Source organism: Capsicum annuum, chromosome 8 (assembly GCF_002878395.1).
Source record: "Capsicum annuum cultivar UCD-10X-F1 chromosome 8, UCD10Xv1.1, whole genome shotgun sequence".
Classification (NCBI taxonomy): domain Eukaryota; kingdom Viridiplantae; phylum Streptophyta; class Magnoliopsida; order Solanales; family Solanaceae; genus Capsicum; species Capsicum annuum.
The window spans coordinates 124473199-124479593 of NC_061118.1; the positions used below are offsets into that span (position 1 = coordinate 124473199).

General features: G+C 33.7%; 1 pseudogene; it reads left to right on the forward strand.

Moving 5' to 3' along the window:
• Positions 1-673: 673 nt before the first annotated feature.
• Positions 674-792, forward strand: LOC124886797 (annotated as a pseudogene).
• The last annotated feature ends 5603 nt before the right edge of the window (positions 793-6395 follow it).

The window sequence follows — 6395 nt, forward strand, 5'->3', positions numbered from 1 at the left end:
AATATTTGATGGTAAAGATGAAGCAATGTTACGTTCTTCTCTTTAGAAGTTCTTCTCTGATAATTAATGATCGATCCCTAAAAAATCCTAAAACAGGTCTTTAAATAGTCAACCATAAATAAAGAAATAAAATTAATGTTTTAATTTTCTCTGCGGATTGGACGACGATGATCTTGATGGCATTTCAGATGTCTGACGATGTCTGCGAGATGTCATCAAAGGTTCCAGTGAATTGTTAGCTTCTGACTCTTCTGACGGCAAACCTGATGGTGTGTCAAAATTCTTAATGGAGCGTGATAACTGCCGTCACAGCTTCACTGGAAATTAGTTTTCTCTGCTTCTGGTTGACGGTAATTTTGATGCCATGTCACATATTTGATGGCCTATCCTAAATGTTATCATATTCATCTCAATTTCTCAGGTTCTATCTAATCTTGACGACAACTTTGATAGCCTATCCCATGTATGAAGGTGCTTCAGAATTGGCATCAACTATACTTCATCTTATTTACACCAGATTTGAGCTGATTTATTCTTATTTTCTTTGGTTTCCTCCCCGATCACTTGTATTTGCATTAACACATTAAAAGAAATCAAAAACAACAAAAGTTGCTTAAGATATCGCAATTATTCAGAGTTAAAAACTTTAAATATGTTAGCTTTTGCTCACACATCATGCAATCATACCAGCACTAATGGACCGGATCCCATCAGAAGTTCGAAGTTAAGCGTGCTTGGGCGAGAGTAGTACTAGGATGGGTGACTAGCTGGGAAGTCTTTGTGTTTCATCCTTTCTTTTTCCCTGTCTTGAGCGGGAAGTCTATCCAAAACAACCTTGGTATTTCTTTGGAGGTAGTGGTGTGGACTGCGTACATATTACCCCTCCGATACCTCACTATGTGGGATAAACTGGGTTTGTTGTTGGTTTTGTTGTTGTTGTTATTGTTTTTATATTAGAACTATTAGTGGAGACAACATGGAAAACCATTTGGGACATTTTCTGATTGTAGGTGACGTACGCATAGTTTGTGTTTATATGCTCCATTTTCTACTTTACTAAGTCGTCCTATGATACCTATTAAGTATAAGTGGACCGTAATTATCCCTACTGTATCTTTTTGGTGTAGATCCAGGTATGAGTCTGCCAAATAAATAGATGATTCAAGAGATATTTAGAGTTTTTGATGGAGCAATTGATCTATGCATCGGGAGTTGACTATTTGTTTTTCTTATTTAGACTATGTCTTATTTGTATTTAGAGATATATTTGTTCTTTTTGGGTTATCCTAACTATATTTTGACTTTGAATTGTATTTTATGGTTTTAACATTGTGACACGAGATTTTAAGATTTAGTTTGGTATCTTTGTTTACATTTCCATTATTATCATGTTGTAGGGCTCGGCTTTTCTTTAGGAGCGTGGCATTATGTTTTGGGATTGTTTTCCCTTGTAATATCATTTGGGTGATAGGCATAATTTTCAAGGCTTACCGCGACAAGTGCTATCATGACCCTTTTTTGGGTCGTGATAATCTCTCAATTTCTTCTCTAGTTAGGCCTTTTGGAAGTAGATTTGACACATTATTCTTTAACTTCACATAGTCATTCATTATAATTCCATTAGAGAGTAGTTATCTTATGGTATTATGTTCCCATCTTATATAATGAGATTTACTATTATACATCATGCTATCTTCCCTATCTATTGCAACTTGACAATCATAGTTTAAGCATATTGGTGCCAAAGGTTTGGACCAATATTGAATATCTTGAGTCCTCATTATTCGAGGACATGCTTATTATTTATAGTACTTCAGTTTTATTTCAGTATATGGAGTTAGTTGGGGGCTTGTCCCATCAACTCCATAGTTCTAAGAGTTGGAGGCTTTTTCAGACTAGAGTATATTCAGACAGTTGTTCAGTTTTTCAGTAATTATATTCAATTTTGGTATTTTGATACTGCATTCAGATTTATTTATAGATTTGAACCTTATGTTATATTTTTCAACCTATTCCCATAAAATTATAGTATTTATTACTTAATTATTGTAGAAGGTGCTAGTTCTGGGTTAGCTTATGGTCCTTCAGGATTATGAGCATCGTGTAGCATCTGGGGTACATACTCGGAGTGTTACATTAATAATGATGTTTAATGACTTGACTGAGATAAGTTTGGGTCTATGATTTGATTTTACTAATTACTTCGGTTATGAAGTATTTCATCCCTTTCTACACTTTTATAATAGTTTAGTCCAAAAGTTCACTCTAGGTAACAAACTGGTGGATATACACTCTTTTTGTAATTACTTGATCCCGTTCAACTAACATATCAAGATACACAGCTCTTTAGTATGGGATAAAGGAAGATGTTGAAGTGACAATACAATTCTTGGGTAAGACTTAAAGGAATTTATAATATTCATGTTATGTATATATACCTATTGATAATGTGATATTAATAATGAGTGATAAATTATGTAAGTATTCTCTACCTTGTTTCTCTTTTATATTTATTTATCTAACCCTCTTGGGGCTTATTCCTTACTTTTTCCCTCCTAGTTCATGCACTTTACTTTATCCTTCATGGGGTTCGCTCTTTATTATTGACACTGATCTAAATTTTATAATTATATGATGATATCCGACAAAGCTAGAGGATATTATAATGATATGGTGATACCCGGCAAGGTTAAAGGATATTATAATAATGTGATGATACCAGGAAAGGATGGAGGACATCATGATGTTATATTGATACCCGGTGAGGCCGAAGGATTATTATATTGATCTTTCTATGTGCATATCTACCAATTCCAGTCCATTTAGCATTATGTATGGTAAATATATGTATACTCAACAAAGATGGAGGAGATTATGATGATGGTTATGATGATTATGATGGTTATGGTATTATTAAGAATGTTGTATTCATACTTAGATGCGCATCACCAGTATGTGCCTATGTCTATTAGCTCATATGGGAAGGCTGCAAAAATATAGGTAATAACTATGCCTTGTGTTATTGTATGTTGATTGAACCTTCTAAGCATGGGGTGATGATAGTACACATGGTTTCAATTAAGTATGTAGTTATCCAAATTAGCTGGTTACTTGCACTGTTATTGACATTTTTATTATCATTGATATTATCATTGTTATGATCATTATTATGGATAGTTGATTAAAGATTGGTCATTGATTTTGTATTAATACTTGAGGTAAAATTCTGACCTCATTGTCTTATGATTATATTATTATAAATTTCCATCTAATGACTTAATATATAGATTAGACCCTGAGTATTCAAACACATCTCCTACTATGATTATGAGGTCTTTAATAGCTAGTCTGATTATCTAGGCTGAAGATCGAGTAGACCTTGGTTATATAATTATATATATATGAATACCTAGCTATATATATATATATATATGATTTTACAGTATATCCCTTTCTTTTATTAAATTAGATTACATATTTATTCCTTGGCTTTGTATAGTTATGTATATATTATTTCCACCAATACTTTACATATTGGCCAGTGATATAAAGTATAGTGTTTAGATTCCTAAGCCTAGTTAGAATTAAGATAGTGCATTCTTACTACTTCCTTACCCTTAATATGATAAGTCTCTTGGATATGAATAGGATAGGTTATCCTTTTTATCTCACTGGTTGTCTTATATGGTTGCTGGATGTTTTGGTTTAGTTTCGCATTCTTTTTACTTATGTTATATATCTGCTTTATGTTTGGAGCTCAGTTGGCAGTTGCCTACTGAGTACCATTCATTTGGTAATCATTCTACACTCCTGCAACCTGCAGATATAGGTATCAGAGATCACTATTGATTTGTGTGTTGTGTGAAGCAGCCATGGTTTTGAGACTTAAAATGAGGTCCTGACATTCGGAGTATCACTTATCTCTCCCTTATGTATTAGTCTTATCTCTATGTTTTATTCAGAGATAAACTATATTAAAGTATTCATTTGTACTTTACTTTGTACACTTATTATATTAGTAGCACTTCTAATGATACTACCTAGTCTTGGTAATATATTATGTAATTGATCTTATATTTTAGATATTCCATATTATTTTCTTTATCTAATTGGGTTGTCTATTACTAGTCATTCTGGCCTACGAGTTTTGGCTTGCCTACTGGTAGGTTATAGTTGGAGCCATCCTTACCTGAGAAATTGTGTCATGATAAATTATTATTTGAGCCTAGGTTCAACGGTTTATTATTACAAGACCTAAGTGTTTTGCAGAGTGGTACAGATCTATGCATATACATCTACAACCAATCTTCGAGATACTACATGGAATTTTAGGAAATTTATTTCTTTACTCCTTGTTTTGTGTCTGCATTGCTACAAACCTCAAACATATGCTTTGACTCTTCTATCTCTGAATGATGATGCGACATTGTCGATAGATGTAGATAAGACTTTGACATACATTTCTAGATTTTAATAAAGCATCATACTAGAGAGTCTAAGATAGATATCAAAGACCTTCAGTATCAGCCAAAGGATTTGGGAGCCAGCTCAGGCTCTAGTTGAGCTCTTGAATACTTCAGCCCTTTGAGGTTCAGTATTGGGGATTCTAGTCAGGTCATATATTTCTCACAACTATGAATGACATTCGATTCATCAAGTAGTTCTTAGGATAGAGTTGAGTCTATTATTGTTCATCAAGGTTCTTTCCCTATTTCTAAGTACGAGATTAAATTTCTCAAGTAGGCAAGGAGTTTTCCTATGCTATATCCATTTGAGTAAGGCATGGTGTACAAATCTACTAGAGGATCAGTATTTTGATTTTGTTTGGTGTCAGAGCACTTGATAGAAGCTAGGTCTTCCTTTTCTCAAGTTCTTGGTCATTCAAGAGCCATAAAGAGGGTATGCATTGAGACTTATGACGGTGTCAGCAAGAGGCCATGATATTAGTATGGTGTTATTGGTATTTTATCCCAGAGCTTATTTATTTAGGTTGTGAGGAGATGAGACATTGAGTCAAAGAGTTCCCCAGATATGAGTTATTGATCAGATAGAGCTAACATGTATTCTCGCTATCCTGGAGTTCTTAAGATAGGCTATGACATCGGAAAAAATGATCATTGCTAATAGGGAGTGCTCTCAGTGTTAGTTTTCTAGACATTAGGGAACATTATATGTTGTCGCCATATTAGTGCTTTAGGATTTTGGTACTACTGTAGAGAAATTAATTACTAGTCTAGAAAGGGTCCCTAACATAGGATTTTTAGTCATTTAGTTCATTCAGATTTGATTTGTTAGATTGTGGCATATTCATTTAGAGATAATATGCTTAGCGCCTCAGTTTGATTTCATGCTGATTATTATGTGCCTTGTTATTAAATTCATGTTTATGTGACTATTCCCATTATTTATTTTTTAGTAGTGGATGGAGTAGATTTGTGATGATATTTTCTCATTATGAGTGTAGCATTTGGGTTTGAGTACCATTTATCTTGGTACATTAGCCTTATTATGGCCCTTGAGTGGTGCTTAATATTGATGCTTATTTTGGTACCACCGAATCACTACATAGATGACGATATTGGTATTGCTATTGCTATCACTACTTGAGGTTATTATATTATGTGTTATTATTGCTTGATGTAATTTATCCTCATTAGGCAGTTGTATATACTAATGTTATCTTGTTAGAATTCCATTTCTTTGTGATTCTTATTTGGTGGCTTGTGTACATATAGCATAATTTGATAATGTTTTCCCATAGCGAGGTGACGTTGATTGTTTTCCGTCTTGATTAGTTGTGTTAGATAAATTCGGCAATGTAATATGGTATTAAAGGTAAGTTGATCTTCTGTGGTTCTGTATGGTTCTAGAGTTGGCAATTTAGGTATATTGCCCTTTCTTGAATTTGAGACCCTTAGACTCTAGTGTTTCGAAGCTTTTTATTTTGTTTATCCCTTTCTATATAGCCTCTTAACTAGTTTTGGACCTATTCCTTGTTATTAGAATGGAGATTGGATTCTCCATTCTCAGCGTGTAATGTGATTCTTTTCTTCTGAGAAGTTATAAAGTTGGAGACAAATTATAGTTCCTATGATCGCTTTCTAAGTTTGAAAATATAAAATTCTTTATCCTGAGTTGTTTGATTTTTGGGTGGTGGTTGTGACATTGACATTGGGTTTGAGATTGGTATTTTTCCTTATTCGATGATGTGATTCATAGATTGGTTGAGTGACGATTGTCCTACTTGAGTAGATTCAGGAAATCCCCAATTCTGAGTTTCTCAGTCTAATGAGGCTTCGTAGAGTGTTTCTCCTTGATGATATGTGCCAATGGCTATTCTTTGTCAAAATGAAATGTTTGATCAGTTAGTTTCTGCCATGAGTTTCATTTCTCTA